Source organism: Panulirus ornatus, chromosome 16 (assembly GCF_036320965.1).
Source record: "Panulirus ornatus isolate Po-2019 chromosome 16, ASM3632096v1, whole genome shotgun sequence".
In the NCBI taxonomy this organism is placed as follows: Eukaryota; Metazoa; Arthropoda; class Malacostraca; order Decapoda; family Palinuridae; genus Panulirus; species Panulirus ornatus.
This window is the reverse complement of record NC_092239.1, coordinates 25999662-26027313: the sequence shown is the minus strand read 5'-3', so window position 1 is coordinate 26027313 and position 27652 is coordinate 25999662.

Here is a 27652-nt window from a genome sequence, read left to right as displayed (position 1 = left end):
GTTGAGTATTCCTGGCAAATTATATGGGAGGGTATTGATTGAGAGGGTGAAGGCATGTACAGAGCATCAGATTGGGGAAGAGCAGTGTGGTTTCAGAAGTGGTAGAGGATGTGTGGATCAGGTGTTTGCTTTGAAGAATGTATGTGAGAAATACTTAGAAAAGCAAATGGATTTGTATGTAGCATTTATGGATCTGGAGAAGGCATATGATAGAGTTGATAGAGATGCTCTGTGGAAGGTATTAAGAATATATGGTGTGGGAGGCAAGTTGTTAGAAGCAGTGAAAAGTTTTTATCGAGGATGTAAGGCATGTGTACGTGTAGGAAGAGAGGAAAGTGATTGGTTCCCAGTGAATGTAGGTTTGCGGCAGGGGTGTGTGATGTCTCCATGGTTGTTTAATTTGTTTATGGATGGGGTTGTTAGGGAGGTGAATGCAAGAGTTTTGGAAAGAGGAGCAAGTATGAAGTCTGTTGGGGATGAGAGAGCTTGGGAAGTGAGTCAGTTGTTGTTCGCTGATGATACAGCGCTGGTGGCTGATTCATGTGAGAAACTGCAGAAGCTGGTGACTGAGTTTGGTAAAGTGTGTGAAAGAAGGAAGTTAAGAGTAAATGTGAATAAGAGCAAGGTTATTAGGTACAGTAGGGTTGAGGGTCAATTCAATTGGGAGGTGAGTTTGAATGGAGAAAAACTGGAGGAAGTGAAGTGTTTTAGATACCTGGGAGTGGATCTGGCAGCGGATGGAACCATGGAAGCGGAAGTGGATCATAGGGTGGGGGAGGGGCGAAAATTCTGGGGGCCTTGAAGAATGTGTGGAAGTCGAGAACATTATCTCGGAAAGCAAAAATGGGTATGTTTGAAGGAATAGTGGTTCCAACAATGTTGTATGGTTGCGAGGCGTGGACTATGGATAGAGTTGTGCGCAGGAGGATGGATATGCTGGAAATGAGATGTTTGAGGACAATGTGTGGTGTGAGGTGGTTTGATCGAGTAAATAACGTAAGGGTAAGAGAGATGTGTGGAAATAAAAGAGCGTGGTTGAGAGAGCAGAAGAGGGTGTTTTGAAATGGTTGGGTCACATGGAGAGAATGAGTGAGGAAAGATTGACCAAGAGGATATATGTGTCGGAGGTGGAGGGAACGAGGAGAAGAGGGAGACCAAATTGGAGGTGGAAAGATGGAGTGAAAAAGATTTTGTTTGATCGGGGCCTGAACATGCAGGAGGGTGAAAGGAGGGCAAAGAATAGAGTGAATTGGAGGGATGTGGTATACCGGGGTTGACGTGCTGTCAGTGGATTGAATCAAGGCATGTGTATGGGGGTGGGTTGGGCCATTTCTTTCGTCTGTTTCCTTGCGCTACCTCGCAAACGCGGAAGACAGCGACAAAGCAAAAAAAAAAAAAAAAAAAAAAAAAAAAAATATATATATATATATATATATATATATATATATATATATATATATATATATATATATATAAATATATATATATATATATATATATATATATATATATATATATATATATATATATATATATATATATATGTATATATATATACATTTATTATGATTTGTCGCTGTCTCCCGGGTTAGCGAGGTAGCGCAAGGAAACAGACGAAAGAATGGCTCAACCCACCCACATACACATGTAAATGCATACACGTCCACACATGCATATATATATACCTATACATTTCAATGTATACATATATATTCATACAGAGACATATACATACCTACTGCCTTTATTCATTCCCGTCGACACCCCGCCACAAATGAAACAACCTCCTCCCCCCGCATGCGTGTGAAGTAGCGCTAGAAAAAGACAAGAAAGGCCATATTAGTTTACATTCACTTTCTAGCTGTCATGTATAATGCACCGAATCCACAGCCCCCTTTCCACATCCAGTCCCCACGAAACTTTCCATGGTTTACCACAGACGTTTCACATGCCCTGGTTCAATCCATTGACAGCACGTCGACCCCGGTATACCACATCGTTCCAATTCACTCTATTCCTTGCATGCCTTTCGCCCTCCTGCAAGTTAAGGCCCCTATCACTCAAAATCTTTTTCACTCTGTCTTTCCACCTTCAATTTGGTTTCCCACTTATCATTGTTCCCTCCACCTCTGATACATATATTCTCTTTGTCAATCTTTCCTCACTCATTCTCTTCATGTGACCAAACCATTTCAAAGTACCCTCTTCTGCTCTCTCAACCACACTCTTTTTATTGCCACACATCTCCCTTGCCCTTCATTACTTACTCGTTCAAACCACTTCCTACCACATATTTTCCTCAAACATATCATTTCCTACACATTCACCCTCCTGAGCACAACCCTACCTATAGCCCACTCTTCGCAACCATATAACATTGTTGGAATCACTATTCCTTCAAACATACTAAATTTTGCTTTCCGAGATAATGTTCTCGCCTTCCACAAATTTTTCAACGCTCCCAGAACATTCGCCCCTTCCCTGACCCTGTGAGTCACTTCCGTTTCCATGGTTCCATCCGCTGCCAAATCCACTCCCAGATATCTAAAACACTTCATTTCCTCCAGTTTTTCTCCATTTAAACTTACATTCCGATTAACTGGTCCTTTAACCCTACTGTACCTAATAAAACTCACAAAGATGGTTGTCCCCTCAGCCCAATTATATCATCTGTTAATTCCCCTGGTTATAAATTATCTCAATGACCTCTTGACCTGTCTGTATGAGTCCCTGCTACCATAAGGGTACACGTTTAGCTGCTGTTTCCTCACAGTTTATGTGTAGACGCAGACCACTCGAGGATTGACCGTTATGATATCTTTTTCCTCTCTCGACCAGCTAAGTTTTGGTGTTTTCTTCCGCCTTCCTCTTTCCCTCTTCATCATAAGACTTTTCTTCCTTTAAGACTCAGGCCTGCAAACATCTGCGGAGCCTGATTAACTTCTACTTTCTTTTTCTCTTGCATTCTTTTTTTGTTTTTACTCTGGGCGGGGGGAACTTTTACCTGTGCCATGTGGGTCTCCATGCAAAGAATTGTCAATAGAGGGCCCCTGGCAGTATCTTCAACACAAGTCACCTTGGGCTTCTGGCAGAACAATCAAGACGGCTGCCATGGGTCCCTGGTGATAACACAGGTCACTAGGGGCGCCTGGTAACATACTCAACGCATATCAGAAGAGGCACTCGACAGAAAATAGTGTCTCCAGACCTTGCTAGGAGTCAGTTAACTCGTGCTTCATCCCTAGCCCGAGACCCTCGAGAACTGATAAACTTGGTGCGTGTATTATGAGGTCCTTCATGAGGGGTACGACTGGTGAGAACTTTGCGAGTCCCTCTAGGGTAATGTACCTATGAACATTTTGAGGTCTTCAGGGAGGGATACACTGGTGAGGACATAATGAGTCTTGAAATAAATGATGCATTTGGAAACATAACGAAGCCCTCGATGGGAGGTAACATAACCGCTTCGGGGAGTGACACCTTTGATGAGGACAATATTAGGCTTTGAAGAATAACACTCTTGATGACAACATTATGAGACCTTCGAGGAGGGATACGCCGTGGCAGATCTTTATGAGGCCTTCGAGGAGCAATAAATTTCGTGAGGGTGTTTTCAGGCAGTTGAGAAGTAACATACCTTATGGGGATGAGACCCTCAAAGAGCAACATTTCTGAAGAGAAGATCATTAGTCTCTCGAGGAACAATATATTACATATGACATTATGAGGCCCTTAAGGAGCCATGCAGTTGGTTAGAACGTGAGGAAATCTACAAGAAGTAATGGACTCGATAAGGATTATGAATCCCATGAAACGACACACGTGTTGAGTAAGTAATGATGCTCTGAAGAGGTGATACGTACCTCAGGACAATGAGATTTGCAAGGAAAATATCTTTACATAAACCGATTGACTTGAAAGAATCCAGACGCACTTCGGTGATAGGTTGAGGGGCTAGAACATGTGAACTACAATGAAAGACCGAGGAAACTTCAATTCCGCAGCTTTGAAAGCATATGATACACAATGAATGACAGCAAATAGAGGGCCAAAAATTTTATATCTTGGAAATTGAAATCTCTGAAAGCCCTCCTTAAAAATGTTAAGGATCTTCAGTGCTTCATCTAGTAAATTACACAATTCATCAGAAATTGCAGCTGAAAACTTTAAACGGAAACTTAATACGTAGATCAGAGGAGTATCTAAACCACCGGTATAAACACAAACAGTAATTGAGTGGCGACGGAGAACAAAAGTATGCAACAAAGAATTTCATTCCTGTGGTGAGTGCTACTCGTTAACCCTGCCTCAGACAGGCAATTCTCTCTCTCTCTCTCTCTCTCTCTCTCTCTCTCTCTCTCTCTCTCTCTCTCTCTCTCTCTCTCTCTCTCTCTCTCTCTCTCTCTCTCTCTCTCTCCTGCCAGCGTTACACAACTAGACACATCAGTGAAGACCTCCAATATACCACTCGGACGACCGGGTCGAGGAGATGACATTTATTATTGAAGAGGAACAGATGAAAGAAAGTTTCGTAGGTCAACATTAATATCGTAAGGGAGGCAGTCCGAGGGGTTGGGGGGGGGGGGGGGTGTCCCCTGGGCTTGAGAAGAGCTCTAGTGCTGGGAAGGGGTTCCAGGACTGGGGAGAGGTCCCAGGGCCGAGAAGGGTTTCCAGGACTGGGGAGGGTTTCCAGGGCCAGGGAGGGGTTTTGGTACCGGGAAGGGGTTCTGGGAACTAGGGAATATTCCTGACTAAGAAGGGGACGGAGGGGAGGTTTACGGAGAAGGTCCAAAGTAGTTGGTCCGTCCTGGATAATATGGATGTTGTGGTGAATCTTTCCAATTTCAGGGAGTTCGTCATAGGTAGTAAATGCCGGGGGACCTGTCTGCTGGATTACGTGTAAGATGTTGATGATTATAGAGAAACATGAAGGTTATCACAACCGAACTGTTACAGAAATAACCTAATCATGATTCCCATTTCCTTTCTTACATTACATAAACTTCAAATCACGAAATCAACAGACATCTTTTATTCTCTGTTGAAGGCTCCAGTCACGCACATAGGTCCACATTAAGGTTGGTCCAACATTGAATTATATAGATGATTATGAAAGGAAAAATGAAAACACAAGAGAAAGGATTTACGAATTATGCAGGAAGTGAAAGACCTGTCTTTTGAAATGTGCCAGGTCAAAGTTATTGGGAGAGACATGAAAATGTAGAGTGTCCCAAAGCTCCTAGTTATAGGGAAAGAAACAATTATCAAAACGGCCTACCCTTGAATTGCCAACGGCCACGCAGTGATCATGTACGGAGCAGTTTGACGAATATTGCGTGGTCTTGCTAGTGGTGGGAACACACAAACACCCAGCTCTCGGGAGCAAAAACGATAGTACTATTTATAGAAGACGGAAAGTGAACCAGCATTGCGGCGTAGGGCAAGAGGCTCAAGTTTGGAAGTTAGCCTAGGAGAGTTCATAAGTCGAACCGCTTTCGATTCCACTCTGTCAAGCATAGATGATGAGCTAGAACCTCATTAGATGGGAGAACAATACTCCATACAAGGACAAATCAATCCTTTGCATAAACGGAGCGAGTGTTCAGGCGATAAAGTATTTCGACATCTAAACAAGACACTCAGTTTTTTTACGTAGACCTAGCTATTCCAGTAATGTGGGGTTTCCAAGAAAAAGTGAATGTTACAATAATACTAAGTACGTCTATTGAATCAAGAGGTGGAATTACAGAATCGTCAGAGGAGAGACGCGAGTTCCGAGGAGTTTTCGAAAGAGAGATGGATAGAAACTGGGTCTTAGATGCATTAAACTTACTAGATTTCGTGTACCCCACTGAGATATCCTGACCAAATCTGAGTTTATTGAGGAAATTGTGTCAAGAGGTGATGCAGATCGAGTGAGAGAAGGAGCAGAACTAAAGTATGTGAATGAATGCAGTGATGAGTCGTCAGCGTACGTGTGCATTGGATTACTTGTGGTAGAGAGGAAATCGTTGAAAAAAGAAAGAAGGAAAAGTGTAGGTGACAGGATAGAACCCTGAGGGTCACCGCTGTTGATCCATCAACAACTACAAATATAGATCGGCCGCTGAGAAAGCTAGAGATGATGGAGTACAATGATGGAGGGCAGCCAACAGAGGAAAGCTTAAAGATGAGACGCCGTTTCCACACCTTGTCAAAAGTTTTGAGTATGTCAAAGACAAATACATACGATTCCCTAAAATCGTTCAGGGATAATGACTAAACATTAGTAAGATAAGAAAGAACATCACCAATGCATTTCACTTACGGAAGCCATGCTGGTGATCAGAGAGATGACTGGGAGTTTCAAGGTGTCAAAGGTAATGGGAGTTGAGGCGGGATTCAAATTCTTTGGAAATGGTAGATGTCAAAGCAAGAGGGCAATAGTTAGAGGGATCAGAACAGGGACGCTTATTTGGGATAGGATGTATCAATGCACGTTTTCAAGGAGAAGGAAAAGTTTTGGTTTTTAAACAGAAATGGAACAGACAAGCAAGCATAGGTACAACTTCAGAGACACATTCTTTCAGTACACGGGGGTGGATGCCATCAGGGCCATAAACCTTGTTTGTGTCCAGAGAAAGAAGCGCTTTTCTGACATTCCGAAAAAAGAGATTACTGGAAGAGGCATAGGATTAGTAAGAAGAGCTTCAGGCGGTGAAGGAGTGTTAGAGTCATCTAAGATGGAGTTAAAGGAGAAACGGGAACTAAAGAAAGCTGCTCTGTTTACGGGAGAGACAGTTATAGTACCGTCAGAAAGGAAAAGTGAGGGGAAAGCTTTACCGATGGAAGTTGTTAGAGAAGCCCTTAGCTAAAGGCTAGAAAGACCTGTTAGAGGATGACAAGGAGAGGTTATCGCACTTTCTTTGAACAACGGAACATTTTGCCTGACGGACAACGTGCTTGCAGCGATTACGAGCACTGATGAAAGCTGAATGAGAGCCAGACGAAGGAGAGTTTTCCCAAGCCCGATGTGCCTGATCCCTTGCCTGAATAGCCTCAGAACAGGAGCGGTTGATCTATGGATTGGATGAAGAAGTGGTCTTGGAGGAAGAAGGGATAAATGCTTCCATTCCCGCAAGAATAACCTCTGATATGAATTTGGAGGATACAGAAGTATCACTACATAAGAGAAAATAATTCATCCAAGGTAAGTCAACAAAGAAGTTACTTCAGTTATTCCAGTCAGCTTTTATAAGGTGCCAGCATTTACGCTTAGAAGGGGCTGCTGGAAGGGGAGGTGCCGTTAAGATGATTACATTTATGAGAGCTGAATACAGTATGAAAGTAATTCGTTGCAGAACTTTTTTTTTTTTTCCTTTTTCTCCGAGCAATGGAACTTGAATCTGGATATGAGCTGTAATGCCAACCGGAAATACACATGCCCTGAATCGTTTAAGTTCTTTGACATGGCCTCGTTGGTTCAATCAAGTACCTGTTTTCCATAACTGATGGACCAGTTGACTGGGAGATGACTACCTTTCACCTGACAGCGACATACGTTTCATACTAACATTCGCTTTTACGTTTAACTCTTTTAATTTCTCAGCGCACAATTATATCATCTACTTTATCTCTTTGCGGTTCTTTGTGTTATTATCTTAGGGTGAAAGGCGTACACGGGATAGAGTAAAATGGATCGATGACTGGTATACAGGGTTCGACGTGTTTTCAATGGACTGAACCACATAAAGCAGCTGTGGGAACCATGGAAAGGTCTGTGGAGCCTGGTTGTGGATATGGAGCTGTGGTTTCGGTGCTTTACAGATGACATTTACAGAACTCATGTGAGTATATGAGGCTTATCTTCGTCTATAATTGCGCTACCTAGCTAATTCGGGAAGTGACGAAAATAAAAGTAGCAAAAAGAAATGATATTCCCATTACCAATACTCTTATTACTACTACTACTACTACTTCTGATGATAATGATAATTATAATGACAATAATGATAATAATGATCATGATAACAATAGTAATAATGATAATAATAATAATGATAATAATGATAATAATGATAATAATAATAATGATAATAATGACAATAATAATACTAATAATGATAATAATAATGATAATAATAATAATAATAATAATAATAATAATAATAATAATAATAATAATAATAATAATAATAATAATGATAATAATAGTAATAGTAACAATAATGTTAATGATGATAATCATAATAATGATAATAATAATAATAATGATAATAATATTGATAATAATAATAATAATGATAATAATAATAATAACAATAATAATAATAATAATAATAATAATAATAATAATAATAATAATAATTATAATAATAATAATAATAATAATAATAATAATAATGATAATAATAATAATAATATGATGTCTCCATGGTTGTTTGATTTGTTTATGGATGGGGTTGTTAGGGAGGTGAATGCAAGAGTTTTGGAAAGAGGGGCAAGTATGAAGTCTGTTGTGGATGAGACAGCTTGGGAAGTGAGTCAGCTGTTGTTCGCTGATGATACAGCGCTGGTGGCTGATTCATGTGAGAAACTGCAGAAGGTGGTGACTGAGGTTGGGAAAGTGTATGAAAGAAGAAAGTTAAGAGTAAATGTGAATAAGAGCAAGGTTATTAGGTACAGTAGGGTTGAGGGTCAAGTCAATTGGCAGGCAAGTTTGAATGGAGGAAAACTGGAGGAAGTAAAGTGTTTTAGATATATGGGAGTGGATCTGGCAGCGGATGGAACCATGGAAGCGGAAGTGAATCCTAGGGTGGGGGAGGGGGCGAAAATTCTGGGAGCCTTGAAGAATGTTTGGTAGTCGAGAACATTATCTCGGAAAGCAAAAATGGGTATGTTTGAAGGAATAGTGGTTCCAACAATGTTGTATGGTTGCGAGACGTGGGGTATGGATAGAGTTGTGCGCAGGAGGGTGGATGTGCTGGAAATGAGATGTTTGAGGACAATATGTGGTGTGAGGTGGTTTGATCAAGTAAGTAATGTAAGGGTGAGAGAGATGTGTGGAAATAAAAAGAGTGTGGTTGAGAGAGCAGAAGAGGGTGTTTTGAAATGGTTTGGTCACATGGAGAGAATGAGTGGGGAAAGATTGACCAAAAGGATATGTGTGTCAGAGGTGGAGGGAACGAGAAGTGGGAGACCAAATTGGAGGTGGAAAGATGGAGTGAAAAAGATTTTGAGTGATCGGGGCCTGAACATGCAGGAGGGTGAAAGGCATGTAAGGAATAGAGTGAATTGGAACGATGTGGTATACCGGGTTCGACGTGCTGTCAATGGATTGAACCAGGGCATGTGAAGAGTCTAGGGTAAACCATGCAAAGTGTGTGGGGTCTGGATGTGGAAAGGGAGCTGTGGTTTCGGTACATTATTACATGACAGCTAGAGACTGAGTGTGAACGAATGGGGCCTTTGGTGTTTTTCCTAGCGCTACCTCGCACACATGAGGGTGGAGGGGGTTGTTATTCCATGTGTGGCGAGGTGGCGATGGGAACAAATAAAGGCAGACAGTATGAGTTATGTACATGTGTATATATGTATATGTCTGTGTGTGTATATATGTGTGTACATTGAGATGTATAGGTATATATATTGTGCGTGTGTGGACATGTATGTATATACATGTGTATGTGGGCGGGTCGGGCCATTCTTTCATCTGTTTCCTTGCGGTACCTCGCTAACGCGGGAGACAACGACAAAGCAAAATAAATAAATAAATAGATAAATAATAATGATAATAATGGGCATGAGAGAGCTTGGGAAGTGAGTCAGTTGTTGTTCGCTGATGATACAGCGCTGGTGGCTGATTCATGTGAGAAAATGCAGAAGCTGGTGACTGAGTTTGGTAAAGTGTGTGAAAGAAGAAAGTTAAGAGTAAATGTGAATAAGAGCAAGGTTATTAGGTACAGTAGGGTTGAGGGTCAAGTCAATTGGGAGGTAAGTTTGAATGGAGAAAAACTGGAGGAAGTGAAGTGTTTTAGATATCTGGGAGTGGATCTGGCAGCGGATGGAACCATGGAAGCGGAAGTGGATCATAGGGTGGGGGAGGGGGCGAAAATTCTGGGGGCCTTGAAGAATGTGTGGAAGTCGAGAGCATTATCTCGGAAAGCAAAAATGGGTATGTTTGAAGGAATAGTGGCTCCAACAATGTTGTATGGTTGCGAGGCGTGGGCTATGGATAGAGTTGTGCGCAGGAGGATGGATGTGCTGGAAATGAGATGTTTGAGGACAATGTGTGGTGTGAGGTGGTTTGATCGAGTAAGTAACGTAAGGGTAAGAGAGATGTGCGGAAATAAAAAGAGCGTGGTTGAGAGAGCAGAAGAGGGTGTTTTGAAATGGTTTGGGCACATGGAGAGAATGAGTGAGGAAAGATTGACCAAGAGGATATATGTGTCGGAGGTGGAGGGAACGAGGAGAAGTGGGAGACCAAATTGGAGGTGGAAAGATGGAGTGAAAAAGATTTTGTGTGATCGGAGCCTGAACATGCAAGAGGGTGAAAGGAGGGCAAGGAATAGAGTGAATTGGATCGATGTGGTATACCGGGGTTGACGTGATGTCAGTGGATTGAATCAGGGCATGTGAAGCGTCTGGGGTAAACCATGGAAAGCTGTGTAGGTATGTATATTTGCGTGTGTGGACGTATGTATGTACATGTATATGGGAGTGGTTTGGGCCATTTCTTTCGTCTGTTTCCTTGCGCTACCTCGCAAACGCGGGAGACAGCGACAAAGCAAAAAAAAAAGAAAAAAAAAATAATAATAATAATAATGATAATAATAATAATAATAATAACAATAATAATGATAACAATAATGATACAAATGATAATAATAATAATAACAATAATAATAATAATAATAATGATAATAATGATAATAATAATAATGATAATAATAATACTCATAATAATAATAATAATAATAATGATAATAATAATAATGATAATAATAATACTAATAATAATAATAATAATTAAGTGAGCTTGGAAATGAGACTTGTGTGACGAAGTACCAGGAGAGACTGAGTACAGAATGGAAAAATGTGAGAACAAAGGACGTAAGGGGAGTGGGGGAGGAATGGGATGTATCTAGGGAAGCAGTGATGGAATGCGCAAAACATGCTTGTGGCATGAAAAGCATGGTAGGTGGGCAGATTAGAAAGGGTAGTGAGTGGTGGGATGAAGAAGTAAAATTATTAGTGAAAGAGAAGAGAAAGGCATTTGGACGATTTTTGCAGGGAAATAATGCAAATGAGTGGGAGATGTATAAAAGAAAGAGACAGGAGGTCAAGGGAAAGGTGCAAGAGGTGAAAAAGAGGGCAAATAAGAGTTGGGGTGAGAGAGTATGCTTTGGGAGGAGGTAAATATAGTGCGTAAGACAAAGGAACAAATGGAAACATCAGTGAAGGGGGCAAATGGGAAGGTGATAACAAGTAGTGGTGATGTGAGAATGAGATGGAGTGAGTATTTTGAAGATTTGTTGAATGTGTTTGATGATAGAGTGGTAGATATAGGGTGTTTTGGTCGAGGTGGTGAGCAAAGTGAGAGGGTTAGGGAAAGTGATTTGGCAAACAGAGAAGAGGTAGTAAAAGCTTTGCGGAAGATGAAAGATGGCAAGGCGGCGGGTTCGATACCATTGCAGTGGAATTTATCAAAAAGTGGGGTGACTGTATTGTTGACTTATTGGTAAGGTTATTCAATGTATGTATGACTCATGGTGAGGTGCCTGACGACTGGCGGAATGCTTGCATAGTGCCACTGTACAAAGGCAAAGGGGATAAAATTGAGTGCTCAAATTACAGAGGTATAAGTTTGTTGAGTATTCCTGGGAAATTGTATGGAAGGGTATTGATTGAGACGGTGAAGGCATGTACAGAGCATCAGACTGGGGAAGAGCAGTGTGGTTTCAGAAGTGGTAGAGGATGTGTGGATCAGGTATTTGCTTTGAAGAATGTATGTGAGAAATACTTAGAAAAGCAAATGGATATATATGCACCATTTATGGATCTGGAGAAGGCATATGATAGAGTTGATAGAGATGTTCTGTGGAAGGTATTATGAATATATGGTGTGGGAGGCAAGTTGTTAGAAGCAGTGAAAAGTTTTTTATCGAGGATGTAAGGCATGTGTACGAGTAGGAAGAGAGGAAAGTGATTGGTTCTCAGTGAATGTCGGTTTGCGGCAGGGGTGTGTGATGTCTCCATGGTTGTTTAATTTGTTTATGGATGGGGTTGTTAGGGAGGTGAATGCAAGAGTTTTGGAAAGAGGGGCAAGTATGCAGTCTGTTGTGGATGATAGAGCTTGGGAAGTGAGTCAGTTGTCGTTCGCTGATGATACAGCGCTGGTGGCTGATTCGGGTGAGAAACTGCAGAAGCTGGTGACTGAGTTTGGTAAAGTGTGTGAGAGAAGAATGCTGAGAGTAAATGTGAATAAGAGCAAGGTTATTAAGTACAGTAAGGTTGAGGGACAAGTCAATTGGGAGGTAAATTTGAATGAAGAAAAACTGGAGGAAGTGAAGTGTTTTAGATATCTTTGAGTGGATTTGGCAGCGGATGGAACCATGGAAGCATAAGTGAATAATAATAATAATAATGATAATAGTAATAATAATAATGATAATAATAATAATGTTAATAATAATAACAATGATAATAATAATAATAATAATAATAATATGCTTGTAGATTTATGTGCTGAAAAAGGACTGATGATTGGGAATACCTGGTTTAAAAAGCGAGATATACATAAGTATACTTATGTAAGTAGGAGAGATGGCCAGAGAGCGTTATTGGATTACGTGTTAATTGACAGGCGCGCGAAAGAGAGACTTTTGGATGTTAATGTGCTGAGAGGTGCAACTGGAGGGATGTCTGATCATTATCTTGTGGAGGCTAAGGTGAAGATTAGTATGGGTTTTCAGAAAAGAGGAGTGAATGTTGGGGTGAAGAAGGTGGTGAGAGTAAGTGAGCTTGGGAAGGAGACCTGTGTGGGGAAGTACCAGGAGAGACTGTGTACAGAATGGAAAAAGGTGAGAACAATGGAAGTAAGGGGAGTGGGGGAGGAATGGGATGTATTTAGGGAATCAATGATGGATTGCGCAAAAGATGCTTGTGGCATGAGAAGAGTGGGAGGTGGGCTGTTTAGAAAGGGTAGTGAGTGGTGGGATGAAGAAGTAAGAGTATTAGTGAAAGAGAAGAGAGAGGCATTTGGACGATTTTTGCAGGGAAAAAATGCAATTGAGTGGGTGAAGTATAAAAGAAAGAGACAGGAGGTCAAGAGAAGGGTGCAAGAGGTGAAAAAAAGGGCAGATGAGAGTTGGGGTGAGAGACTATCAGTAAATTCTAGGGAGAATAAAAAGATGTTCTGGAAGGAGGTAAATAGGGTGCGTAAGACAAGGGAGCAAATGGGAACTTCAGTGAAGGGCGCAAATGGGGAGGTGATAACAAGTAGCGGTGATGTGAGAAGGAGATGGAATGAGTATTTTGAAGGTTTGTTGAATGTGTCTGATGACAGAGTGGCAGATATAGGGTGTTTTGGTCGAGGTGGTGTGCAAAGTGAGAGGGTTAGGGAAAATGATTTGGTAAACAGAGAAGAGGTAGTAAAAGCTTTGCGGAAGATGAAAGCCGGCAAGGCAGCAGGTTTGGATGGTATTGCAGTGGAATTTATAAAAAAAAAAGGGGGTGACTGTATTGTTGACTGGTTGGTAAGGTTATTTAATGTATGTATGACTCATGGTGAGGTGCCTGAGGATTGGCGGAATGCGTGCATAGTGCCATTGTACAAAGGCAAAGGGGATAAGAGTGAGTGCTCAAATTACAGAGGTATAAGTTTGTTGAGTATTCCTGGTAAATTATATGGGAGGGTATTGATTGAGAGGGTGAAGGCATGTACAGAGCATCAGATTGGGGAAGAGCAGTGCGGTTTCAGAAGTGGTAGAGGATGTGTGGATCAGGTGTTTGCTTTGAAGAATGTATGTGAGAAATACTTAGAAAAGCAAATGGATTTGTATGTAGCATTTATGGATCTGGAGAAGGCATATGATAGAGTTGATAGAGATGCTCTGTGGAAGGTATTAAGAATATATGGTGTGGGAGGCAAGTTGTTAGAAGCAGTGAAAAGTTTTTATCGAGGATGTAAGGCATGTGTACGTGTAGGAAGAGAGGAAAGTGATTGGTTCTCAGTGAATGTAGGTTTGCGGCAGGGGTGTGTGATGTCTCCATGGTTGTTTAATTTGTTTATGGATGGGGTTGTAAGGGAGGTAAATGCAAGAGTCCTGGAAAGAGGGGCAAGTATGAAGTCTGTTGGGGATGAGAGAGCTTGGGAAGTGAGTCAGTTGTTGTTCGCTGATGATACAGCGCTGGTGGCTGATTCATGTGAGAAACTGCAGAAGCTGGTGACTGAGTTTGGTAAAGTGTGTGGAAGAAGAAAGTTGAGAGTAAATGTGAATAAGAGCAAGGTTATTAGGTACAGTAGGGTTGAGGTTCAAGTCAATTGGGAGGTGAGTTTGAATGGAGAAAAACTGGAGGAAGTGAAGTGTTTTAGATATCTGGGAGTGGATCTGTCAGCGGATGGAACCATGGAAGCGGAAGTGGATCATAGGGTGGGGGAGGGGGCGAAAATTTTGGGAGCCTTGAAAAATGTGTGGAAGTCGAGAACATTATCTCGGAAAGCGAAAATGGGTATGTTTGAGGGAATAGTGGTTCCAACAATGTTGTATGGTTGCGAGGCGTGGGCTATGGATAGAGATGTGCGCAGGAGGATGGATGTGCTGGAAATGAGATGTTTGAGGACAATGTGTGGTGTGAGGTGGTTTGATCGAGTAAGTAACGTAAGGGTAAGAGAGATGTGTGGAAATAAAAAGAGCGTGGTTGAGAGAGCAGAAGAGGGTGTTTTGAAATGGTTTGGGCACATGGAGAGAATGAGTGAGGAGAGATTGACCAAGAGGATATATGTGTCGGAGGTGGAGGGAACGAGGAGAAGAGGGAGACCAAATTGGAGGTGGAAAGATGGAGTGAAAAAGATTTTGTGTGATCGGGGCCTGAACATGCAGGAGGGTGAAAGGAGGGCAAGGAATAGAGTGAATTGGAGTCATGTGGTATACAGGGGTTGACGTGCTGTCAGTGGATTGAATCAAGGCATGTGAAGCGTCTGGGGTAAACCATGGAAAGCTGTGTAGGTATGTATATTTGCGTGTGTGGACGTGTGTATGTACATGTGTATGGGGGGGGGGGGTTGGGCCATTTCTTTCGTCTGTTTCCTTGCGCTACCTCGCAAACGCGGGAGACAGCGACAAAGTATAAAAAAAAAAAAAAAAAAAAAAATAATAATAATAATAATAATAATAATAATAATAGTAATAATAATAATAGTAATAATAATAATAATAATAATAATAATAATAATAGTAATAATAATAATAATAATAATAATAATGATAATGATAATAATAATAATGATAATAATAATAATCGCAATGATAATAATGATAATAGTAGCAATACGAAAGGTTTGAAACAGCAACAGAGCGACCAGTCCCTGCGCGGGCTGTGTGTCGATGGAAGTCATCAGATAAGTGTGGTATATTGTGGAGGACATACAGATGATGCAAAAGAAAAACCTGCAAATTGTCGGTATGAATAAGGAGGAACAAGTAATGTAAGTCGTGGACTTGAAACAAAAAATGATAAAGTTAATTCTTGAACGTATCTCTGGTATTGCTTTCAACCACTCTAATTGGCAAATCATTCCATATGTTGACAATCTTGTTGAAGATAAATCTCTTCGCATCATTCGAGGCAAAACGACTGACCATGAGTTTGTAACAATCATCTATGACAATCAAATGAATCAAGTGTTAAGTAGTTAGTAGCTTGTTACATCAAGACTATCAGAATTATTTATAATTTTGATTATTTGTATTAGATTACCTCGTAACCTCCTCTTTGCTATACTGGATTGATTCAAGTCGTTTGGTCGGCTCTCATGAGATCTTTTTCAAGTAGGTGACCAAAACTGAACGCAGTAATGAAGTTGGGGACAAACCAATGAACTGAAATGATTAGGGATAATTTCCCTAGACTTCGAAAGCCCTGCCTCCCTACCTATGAATCCAAGAATTTTGTTCGCTCATTTCATTGCTTCTCTGCACTGCTTACTTTATTCCAGGTCACCAGAGATTATTATGCCCATTCCTCATTTACCTTTTGCACTTCAAAAGAATTCATACTTCAGCTTACCTTCTCGTTTTTGATAATGATACATAAAACTCCTCACTTATCGATGTATATCAATTTTTCTATGTCAGTCTGAAGCTGTAGACGTTCAGGCTCATTTGTAGATTTATTTCAAAGCTTAACATATTCTGTGAAGTTTGATCTCTAGCAATGCAACCCATTATTGATTTCACTGATATAGATGAGAAAGAGAACAGGTGTCAAGACTATAATCCTAGTGGCACGCCACTTTAAGGCTACCTATTCAGATGTATGATCATTAATCACAACTCTTTATTTACGGTCAATCACTTGATTTACTCTCCATCGAAGTATGTACAACCCCATCACTACCAAGGGCTATCATATCAAAGAAGTGCTATCATAACATAGAAGAAATCAAGGATATTTGTCAGACAGGAGCGTCGAAAAACTATTCTCAGATTCGTTCATTAAGCGGTGCTCCTCTAAATGGTTTGTCTTGAATGATGATATCCGTATATTCTCCAACTACAGACCATATGATAAATGGACGATGATTTCCAGGAGTGACGTTTTGAAAATGCTGCATTACCAAACTTTCATTCACCTGGTACTTTCTCCGAAGGAAGTGACTCACTGAAAAGGGCGGTCAAGGGCTTTACTACCATTATTGCCCTTGGATGAAACTTATCAAGATCTGCCTTTCATTTACTCTCATTCCGCTTATTGCTGATAGCATTTCTTCAGCTTTTATGTTGATTTGGTGAGGAATGTTGTCATCTCTCATCTGTAGAAATGGACTCGGGACAGATGCAAAAGAGTCATTTGAATTATCTGCCATGACTTATTTTACTGAGACCAAGTCCCCAATTAACCAATTAACTGGGTAAATACTTTTTTGCTTCTAACATAACTATAAAACTCCTTAGGATTGATTTTGCTCTTTACAGTCATATACGCTTCATACTGAGGCTTACTTCGTTGTGAGTTTCTTACGAGCTACTTCATCAGACAACAGACACTCTTTATTTCACTGTTTCGCCATCTTGATTTCGGTCTAGAAACACATTGTCTACTACGGATTTGGAACATACGTTGCCTCTGATGATTTGAAGGATCTACTGAAGCTTTTCCGAGCAACGTTCATATCGTTTTCATTGACCATACCATTCCAGACTTGTCTGTCAAGAGTAAATTGATCATTAGAAATCGTAAGTTTGAAATCGACCATATCATTTCGTGACGCAGTATTGTAAATGATTTCAAAAGCAAAATGTCGGTTATCATTTGTACCAAACTTTTCTTCAATTTCAGTATTACTAACGAGATCTAATATGATCTCGCCGCGTGTGGGTTACTCAGCTAACTGGATTAGGTCACAATCAAGCAAATTTAGGTAGAGTACGCACTGGGAGCTACTGGAAAATGATTCCATCCTCTTAGGTCCCAGTACAGTTAAATGTCCTACTATGACAGAATATCATTAATGGCAAATTTCTGCTAAATGATCATAAGATCTGTCGTCTAAATCTGGTGTTTATGTAGACTATAAACTGGTCACACTATCATATTCTTACGCTCATTACAAAGTTGAAGTCGATGCTCTTAGGACACCATCGCTTACTATACTCTTCGTATCACCATTAAACAGAGTCTGTTGTATCGTGGGATGACGTATGAAGCGAGGAAATCTCATGTTACATATAACCAAGATTCAGATATAACAATCTTATCATAATTCCCTTCTAATACGGTTGTCTTTTACTCTGAAATCTTATTGCTAATTCTCAGAGGTTAAATATATATGAATAATAGTTATGATAACAATCCCCTGTCCCTGGGGATATGGGAGAAAGAATACTTCCCACGCATTCCTCACGTGTCGTACAAGGCGACTAAAGGGGACGGGAGCAGGGGGGACAGAAACCCTCCCTTCCTTGTATTTTGACTTTCTAAAATGGGAAACAGAAGAAGGAGTCACGCGGTGAGTGCTCATCCTCCTCGAAGGCTCAGATTGGGGTGTCTAAAAGTTTGTGGATGTAACCAAGATGAGAAAAAAGGAGAGATGGGTAGTATGTTTGAGGAAAGGAACCTGGATGTTTTGGCTCTGAGTGAAACGAAGCTCAAGGGTAAAGGAGAAGAGTGGTTTGGGAATGTCTTGGGAGTAAAGTCAGGGGTTAGTGAGAGGACAAGAGCAAGGGAAGGAGTAGAAATACTCCTGAAACAGAAGTTGTGGGAGTATGTTATAGAGTGTAAAAAAGTAAACTCTAGATTGATAAGGGTAAAACTGAAAGTTGATGGACAGAGATGGGTGATTATTGGTGCATATGCACCTGGGCATGAGAAGAAAGATCATGAGAGGCAAATGTTTTGGGAGCAGCTGAATGAGTGTGTTAGTGGTTTTGATGCACAAGACCGGGTTATAGTGATGGGTGATTTAAATGCAAAGGTGAGTAATGTGACAATTGAGGGAATAATTGGTATACATGGGGTGCTCAGTGTTCTAAATGGAAATGGTGAAGAGCTTGTAGATTTATGTGCTGAAATAGGACTGGCGATTGGGAATACCTGGTTTAAAAAGCGAGATATTCATAAGTATACGTATTTAAGTAGGAGAGATGGCCAGAGAGCGTTATTGGATTAAGTGTTAATTGATAGGCGCGCGAAAGAGAGACTTTTGGATGTTAATGTGTTGAAAGGTGCAACTGGAGGGATGTCTGATCATTATCTTGTGGAGGCGAAGGTGAACATTTGTAGGGGTTTTCAAAAAAGAAGAGAGAATGTTGGGGTGAAGAGAGTGGAGAGAGTAAGTGAGCTTGGGAAGGAGACTTGTGTGAGGAAGTACCAGGAGAGACTGAGTACAGAATGGAAAAAGGTGTGAACAAAGGAGGTAAGGGGAGTGGGGAAAGAATAGGATGTATTTAGGGAAGCAGTGATGGCTTGCGCAAAAGATGCTTGAGGCATGAGAAGCGTGGGAGGTGGGTTGATTAGAAAGGGTAGTGAGTGGTGGGATGAAGAAGTAAGATTATTAGTGAAAGAGAAGCGAGAGGCATTTGGACGATTTTTGCAGGGAAAAAATGCAAATGACTGGGAGATGTATAAAAGAAAGAGACAGGAGGTCAAGAGAAAGGTGCAAGAGGTAAAAAAGAGGGCAAATGAGAGTTGGGGTGAGAGAGTATCATTAAATTTTAGGGAAAATAAAAAGATGTTTTGGAAGGAGGTAAATAAAGTGCGTAAGACAAGGGAGCAAATGGGAACTTCAGTGAAGGGGGTTGGTGGGGAGGTGATAACAAGTAGTGGTGATGTGAGAATGAGATGGAGTGAGTATTTTGAAGGTTTGTTGAATGTGTTTGATGATAGAGTGGCAGATTTAGGGTGTTTTGGTCGAGGTGGTGTGCAAAGTGAGAGGGTTAGGGAAAATGATTTGGTAAACATAGAAGAGGTAGTAAAAGCTTTGCGGAAGATGAAAGCCGGCAAGATAGCAGGTTTGGATGGTATTGCAGTGCAATTCATTAAAAAAGGGGGTGACTGTATTGTTGTCTGGTTGGTAAGGTTATTTAATGTATTCATGATTCATGGTGAGGTGCCTGAGGATTGGCGGAATGCTTGCATAGTGATTTTGTACAAAGGCAAAGGGAGGGGGGATAAGAGTGAGTGCTCAAATTACAGAGGTATAAGTTTGTTGAGTATTCCTGGTAAATTATATGGGAGGGTATTGCATGAGAGGGTGAAGGCATGTACAGAGCATCAGATTTTGGAAGAGCAGTGTGGTTTCAGAAGTGGTAGAGGATGTGTGGATCAGGTGTTTGCTTTGAAGAATGTGTGTGAGAAATACTTAGAAAAGCAAATGGATTTTTATGTAGCATTTATGGATATGGAGAAGGCATATGATAGAGTTGATAGAGATGCTCTGTGGAAGGTATTAAGAATATATGGTGTGGGAGGCAAGTTGTTAGAAGCAGTGAAAAGTTTTTATCGAGGATGTAAGGCATGTGTACGTGTAGGAAGAGAGGAAAGTGACTGTTTCTCAGTGAATGTAGGTTTGCGGCAGGGGTGTGTGATGTTTCCATGGTTGTTTAATTTGTTTATGGATGGGGTTGATAGGGAGGTGAATGCAAGAGTTTTGGAAAGAGGGGCAAGTATACAGTCTGTTGTGGATGAGAGAGCTTGGGAAGTGAGTCAGTTGTTGCTAGCTGATGATACAGCGCTAGTGGCTGATTCATGTGAGAAACTGCAGAAGCTGGTGACTGAGTTTGGTAAAGTGTTTGGAAGAAGAAAGTTAAGAGTAAATGTGAATAAGAACAAGGTTGTTAGGTACAGTAGGGTTGAGGTTCAAGTCAATTGGGAGGTAAGTTTGAATGGAGAAAAACTGGAGGAAGTAAAGTGTTTTAGATATCTGGGAGTGGATCTGGCAGCGGATGGACCCATGGAAGCGGAAGTGAATCATAGGGTGGGGGTGGGGGCGAGAATTCTGGGAGCCTTGAAGAATGTGTAAAAGTCGAGAACATTGTCTCGGAAAGCAAAAATGGGTATGTTTGAAGGAATAGTGGTTCCAACAATATTGTATGCCTGCGAGGCGTGGGCTATGGATAGAGTTGTGCGCAGGAGGGTGGATGCGCTGGAAATGAGATGTTTGAGGACAATATGTGCTGTGAGGTGGTTTGATCGAGTAAGTAATGTAAGGGTAAGAGAGATGTGTGGAAATAAAAAGAGCGTGGTTGAGAGAGCAGAAGAGCGTGTTTTGAAATGGTTTGGTCACATGGAGAGAATGAGTGGGGAAAGATTGACCATGAAGATATGTGTGTCACAGGCGGAGGGAACGAGGAGAAGTGGGAGACCAAATTGGAGGTGGAAAGATGAAGTGAAAAAGATTTTGTGTGATCGGGGTCTAAACATGCAGGACGGTGAAATGAATAGAATGATTTGGAGCGATGTGGTATACCGGGGTCGACGTGCTGTCAGTGGATTGAACCAGGGCATGTGAAGCGTCTAGGGTAAACCATGGAACGTTCTGTGGGGCCTGGATGTGGAAAGGAAGCTGTGGTTTCGGTGCATTATTACATGACAGCTAGAGACTGAGTGTGAACTAATGTGGCCTTTGTTGTCTTTTCCTAGCGCTACCTCGCACACATGAGGGGGGAGGGGGTTGTTATTTCATGTGTGGTGAGGTGGCAATGGGAATAAATAAAGGCACACCGTATGAATTATATACATGTGTATATATGTATATGTCTGTGTGTGTATATATATGTGTACATTGAGATGTATAGGTATGGATATTTGTGTGTGTGGACGTGTATGTATATACATGTGTATTTGGGTGGGTTGGGCCATTCTTTCGTCTGTTTGCTTGCGCTACCTCGCTTAAGTGGGAGACAGCGACAAAGCATAATATAAACGAAATAATGATAATAATAATAGTAATAATAATAATAATGATGATGATAATAATAATAATAATGATAATGATAATAATGATGATAATGATAATAATGATAGTAATAATGATAATGATAATCATGATAGTAACAATAATAATAATAATAATAATAATAATAATAATGATAATAATAATAATAATGATAATGATTATAATAATAATAATAGTAATGATAATAATAATAATAATGATAATAATAATAATAATAATAATAATAATAATAATAATAATAATGATAATGATAATAATAATAATGATAATAATAATAATAATAATAATAATAGTAATGATAACAACAGTAATGATAATAATGATAATGATAATAATAATAACAATAATGATAATAATAATAATAATAATAATAATAATAATAATAATAATAATAATAATAATAATAATAATTATAATAATGATAATAATAATAATTATGATAATGATAGTAATAATAGTGATGATGATGATAAGGAGGTGGGAAAAGTTAGGAACAAGAGATATTTTCATTAGGCCTCTAGCTGCTATAGGCATCATCATGATGCATGTTTTCTGAGCTGCAGTTGATTGCACATGAAAATATTGCCAGCTAATTGAAGGTTTTCGGTAACCAATCAGCCGATAGAGTGGTGGATCTATGTGCCAGTTTCTATCTCTCTGATAGTTACCAGTAATCATAATCTTCGTTATGTTTAAGCTTTATAGATGAATATTTCTGATTTTTACCATTCTCTTTTTTTTTTAGTTTGATTCTCCGATTTCTCTTAGAATATGTCTTTTATTCCCTTATTTTTCCACAGGAATTTTTCTTTTCATACTATTTAATTTTTCTCTTTCTAGTAGAGACCCTGTGATAAGGGACGGAGCAAGGTACATAGGAGGACATGGAGAGGAAAAATAACATCTGATATGATGGACCATGACAAGGTTATCTGCTGAGGGAGGGCAACAGTGTCATGATGGAATGAAACTACTTTTAGTAGGAACAGTAAAAATCAATTATTGATTTACTAACCTAAATTAAAATCTGCTGTGATCGATAAAGCTAATTGAGAATATACATGATACCTTCATAAACAAAACATATCTACTGTTAGGTTGCTGTCGTTCAGTAAGCTGTTTAGCAAAGCTTGTGTCAAAGTACTTTGAATATTTCAATTTAACGATATGCAGCGTTTCTGAAATTTGGAATCAAAATGAGGTGTCGTGAAGTTAGAACAAATTTCATGATCTCTGGTGACAAAAGCTGTGATAACATTTCTCTTAAGAATGCTTGGAATATACGTGGAAAACGTAGTAGCCAGCGCTATAAATATAAATCGCCTGTATACTCGGGTTGAAAATAAAAATTAAAGTGATTGACTAAAAGGAGACAAACAAATGTAAGCCTCTTGTGGTGTTTCAAAAAAGATTTCTTAATTCTATCAAATCATATACAAGCAATTGCTTATGTCGTATATAGATTTACTCAACGTGTCTACGGTCAATTGTCATTCATTTTTACGTGATGTTTATATGGATTTCGTGTTCTACAGCATATCTTGCCTTGTAAGTTTATTCATATCTTTCATTGTTTATGTTATAGCGTGATTTTATCGACGTAACTGTTCTTATGTCATGTATGGAATGTTTAATATTTTCCCTGACAGTGGAGGATGCATAATCAGAAATAAATAAATATATATATATATATATAATATATATATATATATATATATATATATATATATATATATATATATATATATATATATATATATATATATATATATATATTTTTTTTTTTTTTGCTTTGTCGCTGTCTCCCGCGTTTGCGAGGTCGCGCAAGGAAACAGACGAAAGAAATGGCCCAACCCCCCCCCATACACATGTATATACATACGTCCACACACGCAAAATATACATACCTACACAGCTTTCCATGGTTTACCCCAGACGCTTCACATGCCCCGATTCAATCCACTGACATCACGTCAACCCGGTATACCACATCGCTCCAATTCACTCTATTCCTTGCCCTCCTTTCACCCTCCTGCATGTTCAGGCCACGATCACACAAAATCTTTTTCACTCCATCTTTCCACCTCCAATTTGGTCTCCCTCTTCTCCTCGTTCCCTCCACCTCCGACACATATATCCTCTTGGTCAATCTTTCCTCACTCATTCTCTCCATGTGCCCAAACCATTTCAAAACACCCTCTTCTCCTCTCTCAGCCACGCTCTTTTTATTTCCACACATCTCTCTTACCCTTACGTTACTTACTCGATCAAACCACCTCACACCACACATTGTCCTCAAACATCTCATTTCCAGCACATCCATCCTCCTGCGCACAACTCTATCCATAGCCAACGCCTCGCAACCATACAAATTTGTTGGAACCACTATTCCTTCAAACATACCCATTTTTGCTTTCCGAGATAATGTTCTCGACTTCCACACATTCTTCAAGGCTCCCAGAATTTTCGCCCCGTCCCCCACCCTATGATCCACTTCCGCTTCCATGGTTCCATCCGCTGCCAGATCCACTCCCAGATATCTAAAACACTTCACTTCCTCAAGTTTTTCTCCATTCAAACTCACCTCCCAATTGACTTGACCCTCAACCCTACTGTACCTAATGACCTTGCTCTTATTCACATTTACTCTTAACTTTCTTCTTTCACACACTTTACCAAACTCAGTCACCAGCTTCTGCAATTTCTCACATGAATCAGCCACCAGCGCTGTATCATCAGCGAACAACAACTGACTCACTTCCCAAGCTCTCTCATCCCCAACAGACTTCATACTTGCCCCTCTTTCCAAAACTCTTGCACTTTTGGATGTAAATGTGCTGAGAGGTGCAACTGGAGTGATGTCTGATCATTATCTTGTGGAGGCTAAGGTGAAGATTTGTATGGGTTTTCAGAAAAGAAGAGTGAATGTTGGGATGAAGAGGGTGGTGAGAGTAAGTGAGCTTGGGAAGGAGACCTGTGTGAGGAAGTACCAGGAGAGACTGAGTACAGAATGGAAAAAGGTGAGAACAATGGAAGTATGGGGAGTGGGGGAGGAATGGGATGTATTTAGGGAAGCAGTGATGGATTGCGCAAAAGATGCTTGTGGCTGAGAAAAGTGGGAGGTGGGTTGATTAGAAAGGGTAGTGAGTGGTGGGATGAAGAAGTAAGAGTATTAGTGAAAGAGAAGAGAGAGGCATTTGGACGATTTTTGCAGGGAAAAAATGCAATTGAGTGGGAGATGTATAAAAGAAAGAGACAGGAGGTCAAGAGAAAGGTGCAAGAGGTGAAAAAACGGGCAAATGAGAGTTGGGGTGAGAGAGTATCATTAAATTTTAGGGAGAATAAAAAGATGTTCTGGAAGGAGGTAAATAAAGTGCGTAAGACAAGGGAGCAAATGGGAACTTCAGTGAAGGGCGCTGATGGGGAGGTGATAACAAGTAGTGGTGATGTGAGAAGGAGATGGAGTGAGTATTTTGAAGGTTTGTTGAATGTGTTTGACGATAGAGTGGCAGATATAGGGTGCTTTCGTCGAGGTTGTGTGCAAAGTGAGAGGGTTAGGGAAAATGATTTGGTAAACAGAGAAGAGGTAGTGAAAGCTTTGCGGAAGATGAAAGCCGGCAAGGCAGCAGGTTTGGATGGTATTGCAGTGGAATTTATTAAAAAAGGGGGTGACTGTATTGTTGACTGGTTGGTAAGGTTATTTAATGTATGTATGACTCATGCTGAGGTGCCTGAGGATTGGCGGAATACGTGCATAGTGCCATTGTACAAAGGCAAAGGGGATAAGAGTGAGTGCTCAAATTACAGAGGTATAAGTTTGTTGAGTATTCCTGGTAAATTATATGGGAGGGTATTGATTGAGAGGGTGAAGGCATGTACAGAGCATCAGATTGGGGAAGAGCAGTGTGGTTTCAGAAGTGGTAGAGGATGTGTGGATCAAGTGTTTGCTTTGAAGAATGTATGTGAGAAATACTTAGAAAAGCAAATGGATTTGTATGTAGCATTTATGGATCTGGAGAAGGCATATGATAGAATTGATAGAGTTGCTCTGTGGAAAGTATTAAGAATATATGGTGTGGGAGGAAAGTTGTTAGAAGCAGTGAAAAGTTTTTATCGAGGATGTAAGGCATGTGTACGTGTAGGAAGAGAGGAAAGTGAGTGGTTCTCAGTGAATGTAGGTTTGCGGCAGGGGTGTGTGATGTCTCAAAGGTTGTTTAATTTGTTTATGGATGGGGTTGTTAGGGAGGTAAATGCATGAGTTTTGGATATATATATATATATATATATATATATATATATATATATATATATATATATATATATATATATATATATATATATATATATATATATATATATATATATATATATATATATATATATATATATATATGAGCCGTGGGGGGCTGTGTGGGTGTGTATGTTTGCGTGTGTGGACGTATATATATATACATGTGTATGGGGGGGGGTTGGGCCATTTCTTTCGTCTGTTTCCTTGCGCTGCCTCGCAAACGCGGGAGACGGCGACAAAGTATAATAGATAATATATATAAATATATATATATATCATCCCTGGGGATAGGGGAGAAAGAATACTTCCCACGTATTCCCTGCGTGTCGTAGAAGGCGACTAAAAGGGGAGGGAGCGGGTGGCTGGAAATCCTCCCCTCTCGTTTTTTTCAATTTTCCAAAAGAAGGAACAGAGAAGGGGGCCAGGTGAGGATGTTCCCTCAAAGGCCCATTCCTCTGTTCTTAACGCTACCTCGCTGACGTGGGAAATGGCGAATAGTACGAAAGAAAAAGAAAATATATATATATATATATATATATATATATATATATATATATATATATATATATATATATATATATATATATATATATATATATATATATATATATATATATGTATATATATATATATATATATATATATATATATCTGCCACTCTATCATCAAACACATTCAACAAACCTTCCAAATACTCACTCCTTCTTCTCACATCACCACTACTTGTTATCACCTCCCCATTAGCCATTTCACTGAAGTTCCCATTTGCTCCCTCGTCTTACGCACTTTTTTTACCTCCTTCCAATGCATCTTTTTATTCTCCGTAAAATTTAATGATACTCTCTCACCCCAACTCTCATTTGCCCTCTTTTTCACCTCTTGCACCTTTCTCTTGACCTCCTGCCTCTTTCTTTTATACCTCTCCCACTCATTTGCTCTTTTTCCCAGCAAAAATCGTCGAAATGTCTCTCTCTTCTCTTTCACGAATAATCTTACGTCTTCATCCCACCACTCACTACCTTTTCAAATTAACCCACCTCCCACGCTTCTCATGCCACAAGCATCTTTTGCGCAAGTCATTACTGGTTCCCTAAATACATTCCATTCCTCCCCCACTCCCCTTACCTCCTTTGTTCCCACTTTTTTCCATTCTGTACTCAGTCTCTCCTGGTACTTCCTCACACAAGTGTCCTTCACAAGCTCACTTACTCTCACCACTCTCTTTCCCCCAACATTCTCTCTTCTTCTCTGAAAACCTCCACAAATCTTCACCTTCGCCTCCACAAGATAATGATCAGACATCCCTCCAGTTGCACCTCTCAGCACATTAACATCCAAAATTCTCTCTTTCATGCGTCTATCAATTAACACGTAATCCAATAACGCTCTCTGACCATCTCTTCTACTTACATACGTATACTTATGTATATCTCGCATTTAAATCAGGTATTCCCAATCACCAGTTCTATTTCAGCACATAAATCTACAAGCTCTTCACCATTTCCATTTACAACACTGAACACTCCATGTATACAAATTATTCACTCAACTAGTACATTACTCACCTTTCCATTCAAATCACCCATCACTATAACCCGGTCTTGTGCATCAAAACCACTAACACACTAATCCAGCTGCTCCCAAAACACTTGCCTCTCATGATCTTTCTTCTCATGCCCAGGTGCATATGCACCAATAATCAT